The sequence below is a fragment of the Thunnus albacares genome, chromosome 7 (genome assembly GCF_914725855.1).
Source record: "Thunnus albacares chromosome 7, fThuAlb1.1, whole genome shotgun sequence".
Taxonomy (NCBI): domain Eukaryota; kingdom Metazoa; phylum Chordata; class Actinopteri; order Scombriformes; family Scombridae; genus Thunnus; species Thunnus albacares.
Window position 1 is genome coordinate 30,018,941 of NC_058112.1, and position 26,509 is coordinate 30,045,449.

Genomic DNA, 26,509 nt, shown 5'->3' on the forward strand with positions numbered 1-26,509 from the left:
ATTTGTCTCTCATGAGTCCCCTGAATTTATAGAGGTGCAATATTGAAACGATGGAGAAGTCTTTCAATTGCTAGTAACAAACCAATTTCCAACACAGATTTTAATCTTACAGGATTAGCATTTATGTTAGTTATCCTAATTCTTACAATGTTTTGCATTGAACAGTTTTGTCCTCTGGAATAAAGTCTGGATGTGTCCTGTAAGAACAGAGTGAAACTGAAACCTTAACGCTCATGAGAGTCAAAAGCAGTGACAACAAAATAAGGATAGAGACAAGACATGACAAAATATTATTTGCATTTTACTAAAATCAAGTGTTATTTGCTAATATGTGCTAAAGCTAACTGCACAGTACACTGCATAGAGTATGTAATCTGCATTTTTAATGTAAAATTCAATCTATTATAAAGGTAAATTAATCCATCGGAACAAGTTGATGTTCGGTTGATGAAGGTTGGTGAGGGAGGAATGTTCAAGAACGGGGCGAGAGACATTTAGATTATTATTAAGTGGAGGCGAGAGAGAGAGACGAAGAGCCCGAGTGCGAGAGACAGAAGAACAGACAGCAGAGACGCCGAGGATCAAACGGCAGGAAGGTGTTGCAAGATGCTTTGCCAAAGAAGGAGATGGAGTTTGGAGTTAAACAGCACACACACACACACACACACACACACACACTCAGAGTGCAGAGCGTGAAGATTGATGGTGAATCCTGAGAGGACTGAGGCAGCTCTTCATGGTGATGGCTGACTGTGAGCAGGCCAATATAAACACACCACAGAGGAAAGGTGTGCATGTGTGTGTGTGTGTGTGTGTGTGTGTGTGAAAGAGAGACAAACAGAAACAATATAAAAAAAGAGAGAAAACTATTCAGAAGATGTGGATGAAAAAAGTGAAGGTCTGTAGAGAAGAGGGGGGGATTAAACTGAGGTGAATCCCCAAATATCTCTCTTGCTTCCTCTACACACACACACACACACACACTTTTCTCTCTGTAGTGTGTTTACATTGGCCTGTTCTCCATCTCTGCTCACAGTCAAGCATGAAACATTACAAACGTCACTGAACCGGCGCTCGAATTACACTGCAGGTTTCAGGGTAGGGTCTGTTGTCATATATGTATGATAGCTTACATTCATATGGCTGAAATACAGCATTTAATATAAAGTTCAAAGTTTATTCCACGGTCAGATCTGTGTTTTGAAGGCGATAAACTAAAGTCAGTCTGAACCACAGACGGCTTCAGGAGGAAGAGGGAGGGAAAGAGAGACTTAACTTTGTAAAACTTACAAAGTTAAAGATTTAAACAACGCTAGGTCAAAACCCCGTGTATGAAACACTAGAGGGCTTTTAATTTGCACGTCGCCTGGTTACCATCAGACATGGACATCGCAGCATTGTTAAGATGTTTGTTTTTATGTAAGTTTATTTATTTGTATAGCACCGTAACACTGCACTGAACTATACCAGTAGTTGTTGCCTGCTCTGATTTGTCATTTAATTTTACCACTAACACAACATCAGCAACTAAATCATCCCTTAAATTAACATTTTAAATCAACAACATGACTATTGTTGTGGTTTGATTCGCTTTGATTCACTCTCACGGCTCTCATCGTGTCGTTTTTGGGCTGTTTTCAGTTAAAAAAATTCCTAAAAAGAGCATCTGATGGCAGGATGACAGTTAGCGAGTAGCATGTGAAGCAGCTACAGAGCCAGATATTTCCCTCAGGATCTGGTGGACAGCAAAACCCCTGAGCTAAAAAGGAGAGTGAAAATATTAGACTTACATTCATGAGATGACCATAAACAAAACTCCAAATGAATAATAATGTTTCTGTATCTGTGTAAACAGGCAAGTGTTTACTGCCAAAAAAAAAGGAGTTATTACAGATTAAACACTGAGTTTAATAGAGAGATTAGTCAGATCTGAACCTGAGATATGCTGCAGCAGTGAAGTCACGGCCTGAACTGTGCCGGGGGATGGTGGGGGGGTGGTGATAGGGGGGGGGGGGGGGGGATCCTCTGAAAGGCTCCAGAGTAAATAATTGGGAGCGATGCAATGCCATCTTTAAACTGCCTTTCACCTCCCGGGATCATCCAGTAAATATTTACACAGAAACAGTGACCATTACAGCTCTCAGTCAGCCAGCTGCTGCTCTTCACCTCCACGGTAGGACCATTACTTATTACAGGTTTTTGGTTGTTGGATTGTTTTCCAGGGTAAGAAAGAGAAAAAAAAACACTTAAAATGCCAGTACCCATCATTCAGATTCAGTTTTCTAAATCCTACTGTCCTAACTTGTTACTCTCTTTCTTCTTTCTGACATAAAGTCATGTATTTTATTGTTTATTTATCATTCAGTGTTTCACCGTGTCAAATAAACTCATCTGCCTCCTCAGATATGCTTCTATCTCTCCTGAGAACATTTATTTTTCTTGCTCCTCCTTCTTATGTCATGCTTACGTGGAAAACACTGAAAAAATGTAAACGCACTGGGCCGTTAAAGTCATTGTAGCATCCAGAAAAACCAGAGCACAAGTGAACTTTTCCCCTCGTTCGGCTCTGCATGTTTCTCTTCCTGTTCGGAGCTGTTGTGGAAAGGTTCATCAATATTTCCTGGTTGGGAGGCTCAGGGTCATGGGTCACCCTATTACACGCCTCTCTAGCGTCCGGGTTTGTGCCGCTGGAGCTAAATCCTTTGAGACCTCATCAGCTGTCAAACACTGAGCTCCCCTGAGGCTCTATTGATCCCATAGATCCACTGGTTGTCATTAGGGGAAGCCACAGTATACACTGTAGGGTTTGACCAGTATAGGTTTTGTAGGGTGATACTATTGTTAGTTTTGTTAATGAAAACTATGACTGAATATGTTTGTGAATGACCTTTTTTTTCCACGACTAAGACGAAACGATGATGAGACGGCACTTATATTGCCGAAACTCAGTTGTTGAATCGTGTTGGTTCAAACTAAACATGCAAATCTGAACATGTTCCATGTCTGGATGTATTTCCTTGAACTGATACTATCAGACCAAACACTTTCTACAGAGCTGCATTCTTAATCATTCAACTTGTGTTTTTCCATCAGATGATCAGATAAAATCTTATGTGAAATAAGTTTGACTAAAATAACAAAAATTATTAGTTTTCGCTTGACTAAACTGACTGAAATGACAATTTTTTTTTTAAATTGAAGCTTCCACAGAAAAACATATTACTTTTAATTGGTTTCTTTATACTTTAATGTTCTTATTGTGCTCATTTTTCAACACAGCAGACAGTTTTCTCTGTGACCTCTGAGCGTTCTCCATCTGCTTCTGACGACTGTGAAAGTCAGGAAAATAAAAAAAATACTAAAAAGGACCTTGAGGTTTTTTTTGTCAAACTATTGCTCCTCAAAAATCCATTAAGTAAAATATATGACTTTAAAAATGTGTAAATTCATCATAAAACTCATGAATTTCCTGAAATATTAGTAATGAATTGAGCACAAACAATCCAGATTCCAGATTTTGCTTCTTAAAAAGGGGGAAAAACAAAAACGGCAGCATGACGTGACTTGAGCTTGTTATTTATTTGCCACTATTGATGTTACTGTCCTTTGTCACTCCAGTGTTAACGTTCCAGATGAGCAGCAACTCCATCACGTTTGTTCCTGGCTGGAAAATCCAAGCTAGCCTCTTGAGTCCTTCCTTTGTCTGTACAGCACATCCTGTATGTACTATAGGCGTCAAATGATACAATGCTAGGCAGCAATTTACACCATTTCAAGGCATGACAACACAATCACTATTAAATCGAAGGAAACTCTGAAGACACATTTCATCGGCTGAGATATTTCTAATGTCTCAGTTACATGGCTTGACGCCAACTGGCACCTCCTGAATTCACTGTTTAATAAGGTTTAAACAAGATGTTTACCTGTCCTGTTTGGAGGAGGTAATGTCAGTGTATTTACAAAAAGAGCAACAGTAACTCTATAGTATTTACAAGTGCAGCAGTGGTGGAGGGCTCTGAGTGAGACCTCAGTATTATTAGCATCAACCTTTACAGGCATGCTGCACTCAGTGGGTGAGAGGGTTCAGGGAGCACGGCCAAAAACAGAGAGGCATCGCTGGAAGAGGAGATGGAGCAAAAGTGGAAGACCGATGAGAGAAGAGGAGAAATGACAATTGCTGCGAGGAAGGACGGGCAACAACGAGTAAAAATCAGACAGAAGAGAGCGATAAAGAGGAGGAAAGAGAGAGAGCGGTGAAGCAGAAGAAAGCCTGACAATTAAGGCAAAAGAAAGGAGCAAGAGGTAGAGGGGGTACTCTAAACTTTACATGGTAGAGAAAATTGGAGAAAAGAGCAGCATGTATTCAAGTGTCTCATTTAGCTCTATTCATGGCCGTGTGAATGTCATGTCTGTGGCCAGCAGCCAAAAAAATCACCCTGAAAAAACAGGAGCTGTTCATGTGCGTAGAAATGCACAAGCAAACATCGGACCCTAAGAGCCTGAGGGTGCTTGATTCAAGTGTCTGATGCTTGAGATGCTGCTGGGTTCACTGACCAGCAGCAGAACAAGAGGACAAAAGAGACCAGGAGAGGCAGCTACCTGCTACTCGCTCACTGACTAAAGGTGTTCACAGTCTTGGATGTCTTTGCTTATGTGAATGAAGGTTAAAATAATTAAGAAAAAGGGTGAGAAAAATAAGCTTCCTCCTAATGTAGTGTTCAAAAACGTTGTAACGTGATCTGCACTCAGGCTAATAGAGGTCCTGATCCTGACAGACACTCTTGGATGGATGGATGAATAACACCTTGACATCAGTCCCCAGCTTCTGTCTGCCAGCTGCAGTGGTTCATGGATCAGACACATTTCTATCCAGTAGTGTAAGAAAAGTACAGCAGCTTAACTTTGTGACATTGGTACAACACTGTCTATAAGTGCAAAGTCAAAAGCAACTAATCAATCAATCACTCGTACTTGTAGCACTTGTAGATACAGTATGTATAGAGAGATACTGGTACTTGGTGGTTTACATGGTTCAAAAAGTAAATTTAACAAATTTAAGGTTAAAACTAGTGCTGATGTGAATAATAGTTTAGTAGTTTGACATAAAATTAACAAAACAGCCAACATTATCTGGTGTCAGCCTCTAAAAGTGACGATCTGCTGCTTTTCTCTGTTTTATATCATTGTAAATGAAATATTTTGGGGTTTTGGTTAAAAAAAAAAAGAAATCTTGAGAGGTCACGTTGTACTCTAGGAACCTGAAGATGATGATGATGATGATGATGATGATGGTGGTGGGGCTTTTTGACATTTTATAAACAATTTAGTATTTCAGAGAATAAACAATAGATTAATAATAATGAAAATAATCATTGTTAACAGCCACTGCAGCCTTAGTTTAAGGTCAAAATAACAACAGAAATCAATAGATATGTAGCTGGATGCTGATTAATGTAATAATAATGGACGCACACTCTACTAATGACCCAGTTCTGTTTTAATGTAAGAGCGAACAAATGTTACAGCAAGTTGAAAGAGATGACCTCAAGAAACTGTGCTGAAAACATTTTTAGAGCTGAAACGATTAATCGATTAGTCGATTGACAAAAAATTAATCTGCAGTTATTTTAATAACATTTGTTCGCTGTAGCTTCTCAAATGTGAGGATTTGAAGCTTTTCTGTGTCATACGTGATAGTAAACTGAATTTCTTTGTATTTTGAACTGTTGATTGGACAAAACAAGATATTTCAAGACGTCGCCATGGTATCCTAGAAATTATAACCTGTATTTTTCACTATTTTCTGCTCTTAAATTGAGAAAATAATGAGCAGATTAATCGTTAGTTGCCGCCCTTAACATTTTAATACATTTAAGGGGATACATTTTGCATATAGACCTTATTTTTATTCTGTTAAACAACCCGTGAATGTCTTGTTACATTAAACGTTTTGTCGCTTTGAGCGCAGTCCAGCAGCACCATAAAGCAACATACTGTGCAGACAGCATCACTGAATATGATGGAAATATATTGAATAAACAAAGAGCTCAGTGAGGTATAGTCACAGCTGCAGAAACCTAAAGTGGTTTATCGTGCAAATAGACGTAAGTGGTGCCGGTTTCCTACTGGGGGGGGGGGGCATTTAATCAACGCTTCCTGTCAGCCGTGCGGTGCTGCTGCTGGTTACGCGTGTGCCGTGGCTCGCCGGGATGATGATGCTCACGTCAATATATCGACCTCTCTCCCTCTCTCCTGGTTCTTGTTTCAGTCACACAGGGTCGGGTCAGTGTGGCGCAGTTGTCAGCTGCATCATCCTCTTCAGTCCATCCCCTCTCTCTCTCTCTGTCTCTGGCTTCAAGCTTCAAGCAGATCTTATCTTTGTCATTTTTTTTGTGATTTGTTGTGACTGATGTGGTGTGAGACAGCAGGGCTCAGCGTCTCGCTCAAGGACACTTTGCACTTGAGCATTCACTCAAGTGTTATCGTTCCATTTAATCTGTGTGTTTTGTTTTGTTTGAGAGTCTGTACTTGTTCTATAAAAGGTAATTTTAGGTTGATGGGTGTTATTTTCTTAATTCTTGTAGAACATGGCTGTTGTGACATCCTCTGACTCTGTTACTGTGATTACAGACTGTAAGAATACACTTGATTGACCATTTTAAGAATAAAGGCACAGTGTAATGTGCTCTAAAAAAAAAAAACTGAATCCCCATGACGACGCGCTAACAACAACAGTCACTTCCTGGTAGACGACTGGCAGTTGATTTGAATTGCGGAGATATGTGAAATCAGCAAACTCGTTTATTTCTGTTGTCATTTTCAGCCGTAACTGTAACATTTAAATATATGTCGTTAAACACCGCAGTCCGACCTATCTGATGTTTCTGCTGTGCTTATTTCGTGTACTGTGTTGCTTTGCTGGTGTCTTTGATAAACCGAATCTAACCAACAGCAACATCTCACCACCAGTAAAACTAACTGGTGGGAAGCCACTTTACCACTGCTTTACTCATTTATACTTAATCATGCTTACTTTTTAATTACTTTAACTACTTACTGCTTATACTTCTTTAAATACACTTCTTTGTTTACTTCTTTACTTACTTAAACTAACATTTATTTTTGTACGTGACACATGGGGTTTTCCACCCAGAAGTTATTTTAAACAAACATTGTGATTACTTCTATATATATATATTGAGACAGACATTTTTGCTTGTGCTTTGGTCTATTTCTTCCAGGCTCATACTGTGGGTTGAATAAGAGATAAGATTCATGTCACAGATTCGTTTGGCACTGAAAAGGACTATTAATTGACTGGATTCGAAAAACTGATGATTAGTGTATGGAAGCTCAAAAGAGTGCAATATTTAATAAAAAATAGACATTATGTGTGTGTGTATATGCATATATATATTCTATATTTATAAACATGAAAATGTTAAATAATCCAGTATATTTTAAAAACTTAAAGTCTATTTTTATTTTAAAAATGCATTTTTCCGAATGACTTTTTTAGTCAATAAGGACAAACATGGCAGAGCCAGTGATGTGATGTAAATGATTGACTGATTAATAATGAGTCAAGTTTTAAAAATGCACTGGATTATTTTACAATTCCATGCTAAGATTATATATTGTGTCTGCATTTCATAATGTCTTAATGTCTTATTTATTTTATTTATATATAAACCGAGAACTACAACCCCCAAGAACTAAAAGTTCAGCATGTTTGTGTATTTCTACAACATCTCAAGAGCTCTTAAAGGAAGGGATCTAGATTAAAAACTGAGAGCTTGGTTGTGGATGGCACTATTGCATCAGGATAAGGGACTTTTTTTTAAAGGTTAGGAACTACAGCCACAACTAAAACGACCAAGACAAAAATTAATCTGTTCATCATGCAGGGAAAGTTCCTGAGCTCCTAAAAAGGTTCCTGGAAAAGGTCCTGTGGTGGAAGATACCTAGTGTACTCTTCTTTTTTCTTGTGCTGAATTTATAGACTTCCACTGTGCCTTGAGACTCCTGTCACACACTCACGAGCACAAATCTGAGCCATCATGACCAGACTAAGAAGAAATTTCAGGGTACAAATGTGAGAAATTACACCTCAGACTCTGCGGCTCCTTTCCATGACAACCTGAATTATATTCCACCCTTGAGCTTTCTCATTTACTCCAATCTTGATTTGGTTTTCTAGGTCATAGCCGCGATGAGCTAACAAACAGCAAGGAGCCAAGTTTGGCTGGGGATGTGGGAGGGTGGGGGGGGGTGATCTTGTTGGATCCATTTCTGGTCTCTGGAGATAAAGAAGCCTCCAAAATATTGGAGGACTCTCTGAGTGTGTCTCTGGTTGTCAGCAGGGGGTGAATAGTCCCTCAGGATGCGTTGACCCTGGGGAAGATGGCAGAAATCCTGAGGCCCATCTGTCATTCACACACACACACGCACATACAAACCAATTAATCTGTCTTCGCTTCAATGCGCATCTCCCCAAATTATCAGCCAATGAGCTGTGATTTGGCGGTGACATTTAAATCCAATAAACTGCGGAACATTAAACAAACCTTGGCCATTTAGGATAGAAAAGGTCTCGTAAAAGCTGAAGCTAAAGGTCATGTGTGGTCATGTACTTGTATGATTACAATTTACAACTTATCTGTCAATTATTTTCTGGTTATTTGATCAATTGTTCGGTCTATAACCCACCGGAAAATAGCGAAAAATGTCCATCACAATTTCCTAGATCCCAAGGTAACAGCTTCTAGGACCTTGTTTTGTCCACCCAACATTTCAAGTTGTCTAAACCCTTTTAATTTCCTTGTTGCTGAAAGGTGCTATGCAAATAAACTTGCTTTGCCTTGAAAACCCAAAGATATTCAAGACGATGGAATAAATAGGCAAATTGTTATATTTGAGGAGCTCAAATATTTGACATTTTGGCTGCATAAACGATGAATGACTAATCAAATATCAAAATGTTGTCCATTCATTTTCTTTCATCTCTCTTTACTAAATACCTACGCCACAGAGGAATAAAATATATTAGACCTTGGATACACACAAAATACTGTTGAATAGGATCAGTTCATTGTTGGTTTGGCTCTGCAGATTTGTTGCCAATAAGAAAAATATAAAAAATTGTCAGCCGTATCATTAAGGAAGAGGAGCCCTGATTCAAAGTCTAGTTTAAAACATGTGCTTAATCAGATTACCATAGCAAACTATGCAATATTCCTGCATAGGACTATTGTACACATGAATACATGAATGTGGTTGGGGAGGCGGCACAATATATTATCATAATATACTTCCTCTAAAACAGTGAATTATTGCCCAATTCTACTTTGCTTATACTAAAATACTGTAGTATTTCGGCATTTTAGTGTGTGAATATAGTAAAATACATATTTTGTTTGTTTACAGATATTATTCCTAGAGTTTTTAACGTTCTGTACATATATGATAACGGTGGTGGATAATATGTAGGTGCAAAGAGCTTTGAGAGACATCCTTTACATTCAAAATCACACATAAACGCACCACATCAATCAGTATGCAGGGCAATGGCGGTCGGCGGTTACTGTAACACTGAAGCAGATATCTATCCCTGCAGTGAGAGAGAGAGAGAGAGAGAAAGACCATCTGACACCCGATGACCTGCAATCACAAGGGATTTCACTTTGCTGGAGGGATCAATATGTGCAAAAAAAAAATGAGATTTGACAGAGAAACAGATGATACGGTGTGAGTGTGAGCTACGGAAAGGGGGCGGTGGAGTAGTAGACTATAAATTAGATGGAGATAAAAGGGAAGTATAGAGGTTTAGAGGGAGAAAGAGCAGGAAAGGAGGAATAAGCCTGAGAGACTCTGACAGAGAGATGGATGGAGGGAAAGAAAGAGTAAAGGAGGATGAAAGGGAAAGATGAGAAAGAGCAAGAACCAGCAGAACAGGCGATTACTGCCTCCTCTGCCTGTCCACACATACAGCTATGATGACCCCTCAGAGTTATGTAATGTGTTGACGGTTTAAAGTGTCACTGAGCCTGAACTGCATCATCTTTTTATCACCAAAAACTCATCCAAAACAAAGATCATGTTTCATTTTACCTTCTCGAGTAGGCAACGGTCTAACGGTTAAAGCTAGGAATCTCTGGCTGGAGAGCAACAACTGCACTTCTTTCCCTTAAAGGGAACACATCATCCTTCCTGTGATTTTCTGTTATTTTTATACAGTTATGATGTCAGATGTCTATGTTAAACATGGTCAAAAGTCTAAAATTTTAGGTGAACGTATATAAAAAATGCTTCCTGCAAGTCAAAAGCCAGGGTTTCAACCTGCTCTGAACGCTTCATTTGCAATATCACCTCTACTTCCTCCTCAAGATTGACATCAGATTGTTCTCACATGCCCACAACATGTCTGTTCTATGGCCTTTGTTGCTAGGGTAGTTTCATTCGTTGTTTGTGTTGTCCACTTGCATATTTCAGATCAGATTCACCAGCTCCAACATGTACAAACATGTTTGATTAGTTGAGTAATCCATTTCGAGTAAAGAATGAGGAAAAAGAAGTGAAATCCTACTGCTTTTGTTTTTTTTTTATGTGGCCTCCTGAGCCGCCGGAAGTCTGACAGAGGAAGTTTGTGGGAGCTAACCAATCAGAAAAGAGCGGGCTCATCGGTCGGGGGTCCTTAAAGAGACAGGAGCTAAAACGGCCTGTTTCAGACAGAGGCTGAACTGAAGGGCTGTATAAGATAAACTGTAGAACTGTAAATCATGCAAAGATATTCCAGTAGAGCCCCAGAATATAAACATAGAGCTGGAAATTGGCGTAATACTACCATGGAAGTGACCGTGAGCTGGGGATTGAAGAACACAACAAAAGGCAACATGTGATGTAATTTAAGTTGTTCTAAAGATTTTAAATTAGATCAGAGGTGTAGCAGTGATGAACGTTCTGTTCTGTTATTGTAGGTGTCTCTGAAATCACTTCCTGTTTGCTATGTGGCTGCTATAAATACAGCCTAAGTTTAGAGATACATAAACAAAAACTAAAAAAATAATTAAGGTGTGTATCGCTGCAACAAATATGGAGGTGTGAAGTTTCCTAAGAGCACAATTGGCACCTGCAGCTATGCTTGTGTTTCATAACTAAAATCACTGGAGCTGCCACATTGTCTCTCTGATCTGCTAAAAAAAAAAAAAAAAAAAAGAGTGCATCATTTTTGGGGAAACAGATTGGTGTATAAATGGTACTTGGGTGTAACACTTTAGTTTTAAAACTGCTGGCAGGAATTCAGCCTCAAGACGCCTCAAGAGAAAGACTTTGGATGATCCCTGCTAAGTTAAGTATACGTACATCTGGGAATCATAGAAATGTAGCCAAAGATTTGAATAAACACGGCAGCATAATAATGATTGATTTCCCCCTCATACCGGTGGTCGTACTGTACCTACTGAACGGTTGGTTGCTTGTGACATCAAACTATTTATCTTGATCGGCCTCAGTGGGAGTAATTCCAAAATCCATCGTTCATTTATCGCTCTCGCTGTCTCTCTGTGGCTGGTTCATGTAGGGGGGGGGGGGGGGGGGGAGCAGGGAGGGGGTTGGTCGACATGTTGCCCGGGGCGTCGGTGCTGTCAGCAGAGGCAGACACCGCCATTACGCTCAGTGAGGAACCAGGCCGTTCTTATATAACCAACCCAGCAGTGGTTAGCTCCTGGTGCTTCTCTGTTGTAATTTAGCTTTGGAGGTCAAGAGCACTCATGACACCCAAAAAAAATGAAGTGATGTTCTCACAATAGATTCATTTTGCAGGTGCAAAGACTGTTACTTTATTACTGTCTGTTGCTTAACATATAAATAGGAACAGTTTGTGCAGAACTAATTTTGTTCATTAATTATCCTACTAACATGGACTTTCCCCTTTTTCCTCCTTGAGAACTTGCACATCTGTTGAGTCACGTAGCATCACTTGACATGTGTCAATAGCTTCCCTTAACACACACACACCATACTGTGTGTATCATGCAGATAGAAGTAATCATTGTACGGTAGTCAGGATGTGCTAATCAGGAGAGCGTTTCTGCTTTTGACTTTTTTGAGTTGATGCATTCCGATGCTGGAAAACTGATTAGATGCGATTTGATGCACGTCAATCAGCAAACCAGCATGTTGCCCTTTAAGGTTGGAAAAATAGTCCACACTGTCCCAGAGTATCATAATATGCATCAACTATACAGCTGAAACAATTAGTCAACTAATCAATTAGTCAAATTAATAAACTTTTTTGATGATCGATTATTCGTTTCAGTAATTTTTCAGGTTAAAATGCAAAATATTCTCAAATGTGATGGTTTGCTGCTCACTGTTTGACAGTGAACAAGAAATGTGAAGATGTCATTTTGGACAATGGGAATTATACTGGGCATTTTTCACTATTTTCTGACATTTTACAGACAAAATGATTCATTGAGAAAATAATAGGCAGATTCATTGATAATGAAAATAATCATTAGCTGCAGCCCTTGTTTCAGCTTTTCATAGAAGCAACATGAACACAAGACAAGATTGTTTTGTTTTGTTTTGTTTTGTTCTGTTGCACCACTCTATCAAATATCAATTATTCCAGATGCCTTCTGCATTATTTTGCACATATCCACAAAATGAAACCCAACATTTTTAGTATCTTTTGGTGTCTATCTAACATTCAGTGGGTTTGAACAATGTTTGGCGACACAGCATCAGTTTATATGGACTGATCCACTGGTAGGTCAGCAGGGTTTTAAGGGTTAATCATGAACGGGGTCATCTGAAAAAATGTGACCTTAAAACTGAAGACACATCACCTCACCTTGGGGGGATTTAACACTCACACACACTCTTCTGTTGACGTGTTACTATACAGAGCAGAGACTGAGGGGAACCTAAAGTGATGATATTTCTACCCAGAATCCCGCTCGGTGGCAGCTTTCTCCACTCATGTTTAATGAGCTCAGCTGACAGCCTCAATGAAAATTTGATGAAGCCCCAGATACTGTATGCCAACACATGCACACGCACACACATGAAAACACAACAAAATACAAACACACACACACACACACACAGGAGACAGAAAACACACATTCATGAAAAACCCATATTCTCAGTTTGCAGCTGAGTTATCTGCTACGTGAAAACATAACATACAATCTAATGATAAGTAATCCTCATGTGAATGAGCACAGAGACCCACTTTATACTGTCATGTGATGTTTCATCACTGCACACTTCATCTCTCTCTCTCTCTCTCTCTCTCTCTCTCTCTCTCTCTCTCTCTCTCTCTCTCTCTCTCTCCTACACAAAGTAACCGATGGAAATCACGATACAACATTCCCAGGACTTCCTAACCCTCCGATCCTAAATCTCTCCATGTCTGTCTGTCTCACACACACACACACACACACACACACACACACACACAATGCAACACACACACACACAACATAGCAACCACAATTAATCGGGACAATTTTGGGCTCCTGTGAGACGCTGGATATCAGCCAATCAGCCGCTGACTATGATAGAGGATCCCTCTTCACCACGGCTCCAGAAGGATTTAAAACCTGCAGTGAAAATGAAATGACATTTTCCAAAGGGATTCTTTTTCATGGACTTTCAAAGAGTCCAGCCTTAACAGAATTTAAACTGTGTGTGTGTTTCCAGAAAGCTAAAGCATCCTGTGATGGTCTGAATGCTGCTACGTTAGCATACGCAGCATATTTAGCTTGATTAACAAATTAGCTCAACTTTGGCACCTACGCTCTTTAGTTTATGTTTTATATGCAATTTGTCTGAAACAAATGACCAACAGTGGTATTCAAAAACAAAAAGATCACAGTCAACATCGACTAACTAGAGTCCGAGTGGCTGATATTCTATCATTACTGATATTTTAATCAAAATCAGGAGACTTTGCTTGCATTATTTTTGCATTACCTGCATTAACCTGCTGATTTTTTTGCCACTTTGGAGCAGTGCTGTCTTCACAGAGTAGTGAACACAGCACTGACATATCATCAACTTTTAAATTGATATGTTGAACTTTTTAGGCAGTTCAGCAGTTATGGAGCAACATTATCATCCAATTTGGAGTCGTGTTTCTGTCCACCTGCTGAATTAAAGTCCAATATTCACTCTCTTCTTGTTCTGTTTTTGCTCTCTACCAACTCTGCACATTGCATATTGTCATTTCATATGTTCTTATTATAAAAAATATTGATTACAGACACTTCAAAGAATGTTTACTAGATAAAATATAGTCTTATTTAACATTAATGCCCTGAACAGTTTGCATGTTTTGTTAAATGATAATAAAAACATAATATTCAGTTGTAATTATAGTGGAAATACTGGATATTGAATTTTAGACACGTACAACAAAAATACACTAATGTTGACCTGCAATTGTAGAAAATAATACTCAAATAAAGCCTGTAAATGTCTACATGCATATAAACAACTAACCCACCTGCCCACCCACACACACACACACACACGCGCGCACACACGCACACACACACACATTTAGAGCCAATAAGCTTCTCAAACCCTTAGCTACAATATGCAAATGTTGTCTTTAAGTGAAAACATAATGCAGAAATGAAAACTTCAGACACAAACATACTGACGCTTCAGAGCCAGAACACACTTGTAAATCAGTTAAAGCCCACACACACACACACATACACACACACACACACACACACACATACACATACACACACACAAACAGAGCATGACTTGCAGCTGTGTGGAGGGGCTCTGCTGCCCAGTAGAGTCAGCTCCTTGCAGCCTATTTTTATCCTTAATGCCACAGTAAACCAACACAGGCCTGCTGCTTGATTAAACTTCATACTCCCTGCGGGCAAAAGCACAAAAAGCCCCCCCCAACATCTGATAGGGCCGTCGGTGTGTTTATTACTTTGTGTATATGTGTGTGTGTGTGTGTGTGTGTGGTGCAGTCATGCGCATGCATATCAATTTTTCTGATTAAATGTGTGTCAGCACTTTATATCCAGCTGATTTAACCCCCATGCTGAAAAAAATCCTGCAAGTGCACAGACACACACACACGAACATACAACTATAAGCTGCAAAAACCCCTGCTGTCATGCACACACACACACACACACACACACACAGAAACATGCATACTGTATGCAATTCAAACAATAATAAGAGAAGACCAAACTCTGAGAGAGTGTTATACTAAGTACTGAATTTGACATTGTTGTCAGGGGCTAGATGCGCACACACACACACACACACACACACACACGTTGGTACATGTAAACACTTGTGCGCTAAACCTCAGTGTGTGTATTACCACTGGCCTGGCAACAGAGGCGAGATAAAAAAGGCCGGAGGTACAAGCCAAAGGGCTCGTATTCAACAGCTCCTCTGATATCACACATCAGTTAAAAATCACAGAGCTCAGCAACCCTGGACACATGACCACACACACACACACACACACACACACACACATAGAGTGCCCTATCACAAACAAAGACAAATATAGACAGAAACACAACACCATGACATTCCAGGCAGGAAATCAAATTGTTTGTCAAAAGGCCACAGCAACCAGTAAATACTGAAGTTTCACTCTTTTACCAGAAATGACACTTTTAGAAAAAAAAAAAAAACAGGAGGTCTGAACGATGGGTTACCTGCCAAAGTGGCTGGGTGAGGAGACGAAATGCCACAACCCCAACCAAACTCTTTTTATAGAGGATTTTGGTACGACTGGTGGTCAGTTGTCACACTGGGAAAAGCTGCTCGAAGTTCAAAACAGCGCTGACGACTGAGTGTCTTCTTCGTTTTCCCGCCTGTTACATTCCTGGTTTTGTCTCTTAACCTCTGATTGTTATTACCAACCGTAGTAAATACAAGTGAAAAGCTGCATGTTTTGTCAAACCAACAGTCTGAAAAGTATTTAGTTTACAGGAGAAAAGCAGCAAATCTTTAGATTGGAGAAATATTTTGCATTATTGTTTGAAAAATTGATGTCTCGATTATCAAAATTAAAGACTAATTCTGTCTCCTTTGCCTATTCTTTGCTCATATATTTATTGATTTCCATCACAACAGGAACGGACGACAAAGACACCCTCAAGGACCTGCCACAGAACAAGAGAGACAAAAGAGAAATTCTTTTGACTTCTGTTTATTAACTTACTGTTTTCTATTTACTTCCGCCAAACATATTTAAATCAGGACACAACGTCTCTGACCTTCGATGTTCTCGCATCTCATTACAGTATGTTTGTGATACGAGACCTTATTCAATCATGGCGAGCCACGGCACGGCAAGTCGCTCCGGGTGAAAACGTCTGAGAAATATATTAAATGCAAATGTGATGTAAATACAGGAGGGTTGTGCAGGAAATGTGTCAGAAAACAAAAGAGGCAAAGAGAAAAGAAAAAAGGTGCAGAAAGAGGGTTATTAATGGCAAATGGGCTGCATTTATATAGAACCTTTCTAGTCTTCCCACCACTCAAAGCGCTTTACATTACACACATTCACCCTTTCATACACACACATTCATATGCTGATGGAAGAGGCAAGTTCATCAGAAGGAGTTTCTCATCATTCGCACACACACACACACACACACTCATTCTTTTATGGCACAGCCTTCAGTGTATGATGTAATTCGGGGTTCAGTATCTTGCCCGAGGACACTTCGACATGCAGACTGGAGGAGCCGGAGATCAAACCACTGATCTTCCAGTTAGCTCTACTTCCTGAGACACAGCCGCCCCCATTTTTTTTTTTTTTTTTTTTTTTTATAATACATATAAAAGAAAAGAAGACAACTGCTGCTGCCAGATGAGGAGAACCAAAATGTGGGAGAGGAAATCATAAAAGAAGGAAGCTCGTCGAGGAACTGTGGCGGTATCTTTAGTGAGAGAGAGAGACAGAAAGAGAGATGGAGTGGATAAGAGACGGAGTCTGGATCGGCCCTCACAGCTTTAAGCCATGATACGTCTGGAGCGACAGGTGTGGGCTCCTGCTCAAGTGCCCAATGACAAACAGCCCTGAGCAGACATCAACACCACATATATGCAAGGACACTGCCTGCACACCTGCTCTCATGTGCACTGACTTTCTACCAGCCTTTTCCATTTCACTGCTTTTATCCAAAGTGACTTCCAAAGGAAGAGGAAGAAATTTCGGAGTTTGGGTTCAGAAGTTTATAGCTGAGTTGTGAGACTAAATCAGTCCTTCTGATCATTAGGCTGCCTGTTAAACATAGCTAACGAGTTACGAACCAGAGAAAAGAGCAGAGACAGCGTATCGTGGGCTGAAGACGGAGATAATGAGTGAAATGTGTGTCAGTTATCCAACGACACTTTGAATTGGATTTCCCCGTAGCCGTCTGCCCACTCAGACAAATCAAGCGGGTTGCAAGCGTGGGCACTTATGCAACATATATCACTTTGGTAGAACATTTTCATTTTCTCAGTGCAAACACAATCACAGACACACATTTGCAGGAGTTCAGGAAACATCAGCTTCACGTTAGCGCTGGATATCGGCACTGATCTCCCAAATTGATCCGAATTCCAAATCCAGAATCAAAGAATTTCAATTGAATTTGATTTGATTCTTTTCAAACTGAAGGCACATGTCCATTCTAGATCAATACTACACTATGCACATCTCAATTTATTGAGTCATTTTGGAGGCTTTAGTTTGTGGAGCTGCTGAATTGTGTTTGTGTGTGTGGTGATTCACATTAATACATGCTGTATGAATGTGTTTTGTGTCAGCACACACATATTATTCACCTCAACCTAATCCAAATTCCAACCGTAACCCTGAACCAAAGGCCTATCTTGGCCCTGGCAGAGGTAAAGACAGACTAAAACATCCTCACTTTGTAAAAATGTCCTCACTCTGCAGATTGAAACCCTAATTGGTTCTCATAAAGATAGAAACACATCAACACACACACACATGTAGGAAACAACCGTTAGTGACTCAACACCAGCTCAACATAAGCTCCAAACTCCCTCCATCCCTTCCTAACTGGAGCAGTAATGGGCCGATTCATTGGCCTCCAGTCGCTACTTCAACACCATGAGTATGTACACCAACAACATGAAAGAAACTAACATTCTATTATACACAAATGTAATGAATAATAGGTACTCTAATAGTCAAAAATGTCTCATTTCAAGTAAAATAAGGGCTTTATTTAAAAATGAAATACAGAACAGAGAGCTTTTGATAAAATGTGCATCTTAAAATCAAGTGGATCGATCATATTGGGCTCTTAAGATTGTTTTTTGTTTGTGCCTTCAGTTCGAAATCGAGTGGGTATGTTTGTTCAAAAGATTTGTACTTTGTCTCGTAGTGGTGCTTCACAATCGCCACAGTCTCGGAACATATGAGTCATACTGGTTTTGAACTGCCCGTGGGAAGAATGAACATGTCCATTCTTGATTAAAAGCTGTTTTGCCATCTACTTTTCTCTTTTTAGAGCAAGCCATGTGAAATTACTTTTCTCTGACTCGCTTATTTCTCCGACTGTAGTCTCTCATAAGCTCGCGCTCGACACCGCACTTCCTTGGATCCTCAGCAATACACCCGCCAAGTCTGAAGTCGATCGGATGAACTGTTGTCGAGAAAATCGAATATTGGCTGCCGGCTGAGGTAGAGATGTAGACAATGCAGAGAGAGAGAGAGAGAGCATAGCCGAAGCCATAATCTTTTTAACAGTGATGAAACTAACAGTATTATAACATGTAAAACATTATTATGTTGCTGAAACAACACCTAATTGGTTGCTTTATGTTGCAGATATGCGTCTGTGCGGACGCCATATTGGAGAGGTCAAGATCCGCTTAATGTTTTCTTTTAACGATATCTTTAAAATTTCTCATCCAAACAACTTCACACTCGACACTGCACTTCCTTGGGTCCTCAGCAATACACCCGCCAAGTTTAAGGTCGATCGGATGAATGTTTGTTGAGAAAAGCGAAGGACATACAAACAGAGACTCTTTCCTTTATAGTTAGCTGCCTCCTCCCTTTTACGAAAACCTCTAATGTTCATTCCATGGCTTCCCATAAACAGACCACGCTGTAATGACGCGGTACCTCCTGGCACTGTTAAAAACAACATCTCACAGAGCTGAATTAAAACAGCCTGGGAAGAGCAGAATAAAACCAACGCCAGCGCTTAAGGTTTGTGGTGCAAACGGAGCAGTAAAAAGGCGTTGGCTTGGCCATAAACTTGTTTTAATGTCTTCTCCAGTAATCAACTAAATGGAAAACAATAAACTTGGAAAACATGTTAATTAAATCTGGGTTTGTGGAATCACAAGTATTTGATATCAAAACTGCTTGGAATGAGCATTAAACATAAGGAATTTGGTTTATGCTCTACTTTTCTTCTCAGCTGTTTTTCAATTAAGCAATATGTGTTTAAAATGTCAAAAAAAAAAAAAAGAAATAGGGCTGAAAATAATTATTTTCATTATCAATTAATCTACCAAATTGTTTTTTTGATTAATCAATTAATTCTTTTGTCTAAATTTTGTCAGAAAATTGTGAAAAATGTCTGTTACCAGAGCCAATGGTCAAGTCTTCAGTCTTGTTTTGTCAGATCAACAGTCCAAAATCATCAGTTCACCATCATATATGACAGAGAAGAGCTTCAAATCTTTACACTGGAGATGCTACAACTAGCAAACAATTTACATTTTTGCTTTAAAAAAATGAATAAAATGATTATTCAATTATCAAAATAGTTGCTGATAAATTTTCTGTCAATCGTCTATTATGTCTTCAAATCGCCCTGTCTGACAAACAGTACAACAAGATATTCAGTTAACAGAGCAAAGCAGCAAATCCTTGCATTTGAGACATGAATGTTTGGCATTTTTGCTCAATAAAGTACTCAAAAGATTAATTGATTATCACATTTTTTGTCAATTACTTTTGCTGTTGATCATCTAAACAAATTCATATTAATTGGTTTATTATTTCAGCCCTCATTTGGTGTTTTTTTAATTGAATCTTCAATTTCCAGTAATGTACATATTTCAGAGACGTCTGTCTGTATTTCTAGTTCATTACTGGTGCCAGCATCTAAAACACAAACTGTTACATCTCTAAAATGTAATTCTGATTTCTAACAATAACCAGTAATATGCACTTTCTGCCCCTTTTTGTGCCAACAAGTATTTTATGGTGTATTTATACATTCTTCAATTTGTTTATCTCATTTTGGGATCAAACGTTTCGAAGCATAGCCCTGGATTTACAGCTGAAGCACGGAGCCCAGCCTGGATTTGCTTCATTTTCCAGTTTGGCCAAATACCAAAAGTGTTTATGTGGAGAGGTACCCGATTCATAATTATGCATTCGAATCATAGTTTCTGCACATGGGGTTTGCCAGGACCTGAGCGTCCAAAACAACACTGGCACAGTCTGGACCCGCCATGCCGCCGGTTGGCGAGTCGAGAACCAGCTCTGGTGTGAAACAGAGGGTCACTGGCACACTGGCAGGGCAGAAGCAGCAGGTACGCCCTCTAATCTGTGTCTGTCGAACAGAGAAGAGCTGGCACTCTCTGAAACAGTTATTCTCAGCCCTGTGCCATTAAGCCCCCAGAGTCTGCAGGTTTTCATTCCAACAAACCACCACAGTGGCTGATTCTGCTGATTATTACAAGTCTTCATCCAGGGAGGAGGAACTAATTAGTGAAATGAGCTGGATGGAATAAAAGCCTGCATACAATCGAGTTTCAATGGCACCAGGATGAGAACTACTGACTTTAAAAAAACAGAGCACCACGCTGTAAAAGTGTCCTCATGGTCATTTTTGGCTTAAAAAACTGTAGAGAGAAAGTAAAGAGGGATTTTTATTTGTAGTATCAAAATGCAGAATGTGGCCTTAAATCTGCCTTTGGTTGCTACATTTTCTTTGTCATCCAACACAAAATTACAAACAAAGATTATGGTTTTTAACGATTTTGTGTTTCAATCAGTAATCAAAAAAAGGCCACATATTTGCTGATTCCTGCAGCTTCTTCTCTGTTTTATATCACTGTAAATTGATTTTTTTTGTATGTTTTACATAAACATAAATAAACATGTCTGTTGATCAGACAAAACAAGCAATTTTTTGACATTTTATTGATTAAAATCGACAATTATAATCATGAATTGTGGCACCATTTAATATTGACCCTAATATCCCTCTTCAGCAGCAGCAACTTCTCAAAGCCAAACACTGACTCTCACCTTTCATCAGTGGCAACATTTCATTTTATTTGTGAAATTTGGCAATATGATTAACTACAGTACTAAGGTTGAAAACTAGCAGTATTCTGACACGCTCAAAAGCCAGATGTACATGTGTGTGCAGGCAAGCCCCACTAGATTCCCTAAACTCATTGTCACACTTAAGGCAATCTTAATTTCATTAACTTTGAATGAAACAAAGGCTGGAGTCCTGTATAGATTACTGGATAAATTCCTTTTTGGGCCACACATGCTGACAACATCTGTACATACAGAGCGGTCAAAGTACTTTATCCAATTATATAACATAATTTGTTTGAGGTACACTTGAAATGAAACAAAGAAACTGAGAAACTAAACCTTGGCTTATATCGTTCACCAGGTGCGACCCACTGTTCCCCGTCTCTAATGTCAGATACAAAATGTCAGGGGATGTGAAGCAACAGACATGTAAGACTCCATCGTTTCACACAGAAACCTTGTTTTGTGCCGATTTGACCAGAAATTGCTGTCAAGGGCAAGAACAGGGCAGCCAGTGTTACTCAGGAACTCGACGTCTAGACAAAGCCGTAGCTGTGTCGAAGCAGAACTCACAGCCCCCTCGACAGCACTTTCTTCACCCACATCAGTCACGACCTCCAACCCCCACCCCAGCGCAGAGCACTTTGATTCATCCCGCACAGAGCAGAATGAGGATCACACCACCAAGAGCATGAAAGTGGAGATGGAGGGTGTTTGTTAGGGCCGTTGCCTTGGAGAGGAATGGCAAATATGGGAGCAAAAGACCCAGATGGAGTGCTGTAGTAGCTGCTGAATGCTTGTAAATTTAATTGCTTTTGCTACAATGCATTACTGTGAAGCCAAGAGGGAGACAGTAAGTAGTGCTGGAGGGAGGCGTAATCGATTAATGGCCGAAACGGAAAAGGAGGTAGAGGCCCTTATTCCCACACTGACTCAACTAAAACCTCCAGCACTCAGGAACATCAGGATTGAATAATGGTTAAAACAACTGCATTTGCATGCTATAAACTTCACATTTTTCCAACACCTCATCAACACAGTGCTCTTTTTTTTTTTTTTTTTAACCAAATCCCATTTCACATTTTTATATATTAACTCCAGGTTTGGATTTCATGCTTTGCTCAAGTCATTTGTTATTTGCCAGTGCTATAACACATTTTTGGACTGTGACAAAATTGTGGTTTTTGTGGAGCATTGTAACACATTTTGGGATTATATTAAATATAAGGGGAGACCCAAAACTTCCTGGATAGCATTGGAGATTTGCCACTGGAAGACATCCATAGGAAACATAGGAGGCTCTGGACATGGTGACAAAAACTGGAAATGTACTACTAAAAGATTTATGATAACAGTTTTTTTTTTAACAATTCTGGGAATTTTTGGGTCCTCCCTCATACATCTTTGAGGTGGTATGACAAATTTGGGGATATAAATAACAGATTTTAGGAGAACCATATCCAATTTGATTTGGGCCTGCTACAACAAATTTGGATAGGATAGCAACGAACCAACAAATAACACATTTTGGAGGTGTTACACCAAATTTGGAGTTAAATTTGGGGGTTCTATATCAAAATTTATAACAAATATTAGTACTGTACAAAATAACTCTTAAGACTGCTATAAGAAATGTTGGGATCACAACAAAAACCCATTAAAAAAAATGACAAATTTTGGGGGTGAGATACCAGATTTGGGAATTTGGGAATTGCAACAAATAGATTTTGGAGGTTGTATGACAAATTATATACCCCGTGTATTAAATGACAGATTTTAGGTGTATTGTACCAAACATGTGGAATTTGGGGCTGCTATATCAAATTTACGATGGCAAATTACACATTTTGGAGGCGCCAAATTTTTTATTCTAACACAAATATTGGCATTATTAAAAAAAAACAGCAAATTTTTTAAGTGTCACAAATAACAAATTTTGGAGGTTATCAAATCCTGCTTTGGGCTTCAAATAGAGCAGCACAGCTGCACATTAGAGGCGAGCAGCTTACTTTAGTAATAATGCACTAAAATATCTCTTAGCCCTGCACCAGAACACCTTTTAGCTTAAATGTGTTCATGTCCATCTGGCATGTTGAAGCCACAGGGCTTCCTTCCAGCACGGAGCCCAGCCAGGAGAATTTATCAGCACTTAAACACAGATTTATCCTGTTCCATCCACTCCCATCTCCTGTTCTGTCCTGTGTTCTGCATCTTCACCGCTTATCTTCCATACAGAGATTGTGGCAGAGCATCCCCAAGGCAGCAGTACCTGGCAGGTGCAGCAAACACCTGGCAGAAGGTTAATGTCCTGTGCTCAGATGTAGCGCTCCTGAGAAAGCATGGTTTAAAATTTATGCGAAAAGACGTGTGGATGACACCATTTCGATGCCTGTAGCAAGTCTAAGCATGAATTTTTAATGCGGAGTCACTAACCACCATCTGACCTATTTTACTAATTTGATCACCAGAGAAAAAAAACATGATATACTGTAGTAATTAAAGGAATTCACATATCATTATGTAATATATTCGCAGATATATGAAGAGTTGAAGTTATAGATATAGGAATTTCAACCTGTTTTATGTTCTTTATAATTGCTCTGAAATTCTTCTTGAATTTTAGTGTCATAAAGCGTCTTCTATACTGGAGTTGGATGGAAGCATCGAGCTGATAATGGGTTTTTATTAAATACTAAATATCAATATGTCAATGCCACATTTTCTGCTTTTCTTGTTTTTAATAATGTTGACTGGCAATCATTTTTCATAAAAACATATCCTAGAGGGGTTGTGATCGAGGCTGCATTATAGAGCTACCATCCCTAAAGTAAATTCATTAGTCTGTGTTTTAGGGGAGAGTTTTAGTGTCCTGTGACGACCTAAAAGCTGTTTCAATGGCTTGTCCACTCATAAGCCTGAACCAAGACTGAATATCTGTGATATGGAAGCATAAAAGTGTCAAATTTGCATATGAGAAATCTTTCAAATTGCCAAATATCAGCTATGCCTGAAATCACTCCTTTGTTCATTTATTTATTTTATTACATATATAAAAGAAACTCAGTGGTGACACATTTTAGTAAGAAGTAAATTGAGATTTGTGACACTTATGAATCATCGTCATCGCTGTCAGGTGGTAGAGTTGAACAAGGGTCATTTTCTATGGACACTAATTATTTCATTCCAATCTTTTAGGGCACTATAGTGGATATAAATTTCACATGCACAATTCAACATTCAAATAAAATGGCAGAGAGTAAATACAGTGCACTACTTAAAAAACAAGGAGTGACTGCAGACAGTCAAGAGCCTGCAGCTACGCTAGCAGCTCTGTGAGGCTGCACTTGGCCAAAGTGGTGCTTTGAACCGAATGTGAATGTCAACATGCTACCTTGCTCACAGTGACAACGCCAATGTGTGCTGCTGTTTGCATGCTGACGAGGTAGAACTGTTTACCACTGTTACCATCTTAGTGTAGAGTGTTAGGATGCTACCATTAGCTAATTAGCACTAAACACAAAGTAAGAATGCTGGCAATTGTCATTAGTTTTGCAAGTATTTGGTCCCAAACCAATTTAATGGACGTGATGATGGTAGAGGAAAGGTTAAGGGATCATTAAAGTTATTAATTCGTCCTGAATCTGTAGTATCAGTACCAAATTTATTGGCAATCCACCCAATAGTTGTTGATGGTGCAAGAAGTCTGCAAGATTCTGCAAGATCAATCTAGTAGATGTTGGGATATTTCACTGGATAAGTGAAAACATTGACTTGGTGCTAGATGAAAAGTCAAGGGATCACCAAAGTCATTAGGGTTCATCCTCTGGGTACCATGAATGTATGTAGAAAATTTCATGGCAATCCATTTCATAGTTGCTGAGATATTTTAGTCTGGACCAACACCTTCACACCTAAAAATCCGTTAAAACTTCATATCATTGGTGCTGTCTCTCTAACATCTTGCGTTCGCTTGGCATCAGCCCACAATCCCACACCGTTGACATCTCGGCCCAAACAGCCCTCCATTTTGTAATGACTCAGAGCCGTTCTTTGACATTTAGATTAGAGCGTCTCTTCCACTCGCAGCCTCTCGAACACCTCCTCCATTCATTTAACACATGTTGAGACTCAGCCGCCATCTTTCTGTCACCATCTCACACGGTAGCTCGGGGAATCTGGTTCTTGGCTAACCCCTCTGTGACACACATACAGTACATTCACCTGGGTTATAAAGACTGCGCCAAGAGCAGCTGGTAGTGGGCAGTCTGCAGCAGGTGGGTGGTTCACTGTTTTGCTCAAGGGCACTTCAACAGGGACAAGCCTGAATATCTGAAATAGCACAACAACTGCTGCAGGCTGAAAGATCTGACCTCACAAGAGAGTCTTGCTTCCTTTTTCTGTCTATTTTTACAGCTCCTACAATAGAAATTTCAAAACATTACTGAATCATTAAAAGATGAATACTTCTGAGCACAAAGGAGTGAAATGTGGATGGAAGATTGAGGTTACAAAAATAAAAAGGCTACTATTAGAAGGGCTGAGATGTAAAAAGCAGCTGTACTTGTTGGGAAATTGCTTAACTGTGATACGTTGGCATAAATGTAAATGACACTGTGATCAAGCAAATTTATACCTTCCAAGACACAAGAGTTGCATTGCTGGTATTAGTGCATCTCAAAATTAAGACCACATTTACTATAAACCCTGTTCATTCCCATCAAAAGGGGATGTTGCCGCCTTAACTGTTTTGCTGAAAAAGGTAAAGACCTTTTGAGTTTTTGTTTTTTGTTTTACACAACCTGAAACGTCTTTAGCTAAGCATTGGAAGAACAGCATCCTTCTTCCTGTTCAAAGATTCATCTTCCTATCAAAAATGTCAATTTACAGCGTAAATTGCTGAGTAGAGGCAGAATAACCTTTGTTTTTCAGTAATTAGAGTCCAACCAACACTGAATTTTTGCGACAAACACCAAAAACAGCATTTGGCATATTGGCTGATTTTCTTTTTTTTTGACATAAACAAACAAACATTTTAAAGGATCCTTTAAATTCCATTATTAAAGAATTGTGACAAAGACACAAATATATCGGTGATAAGCTAACATCATATAATTATCAACCAGGTCAACTGATCCATCTAGCGTCTATGGTAATTATTCTAAATCATAATGTAATTAG

At 39.3% G+C, this 26,509-nt stretch overlaps 1 protein-coding gene across 1 annotated transcript in view; it reads right to left on the reverse strand.

Annotated features, from left to right (window-relative positions):
* Positions 1 to 26,509, reverse strand: part of cttnbp2 (cortactin binding protein 2) — a 100,857-nt gene that overhangs the window by 53,098 nt on the left and 21,250 nt on the right. The gene's annotated exons all lie outside the window — the stretch shown is intronic.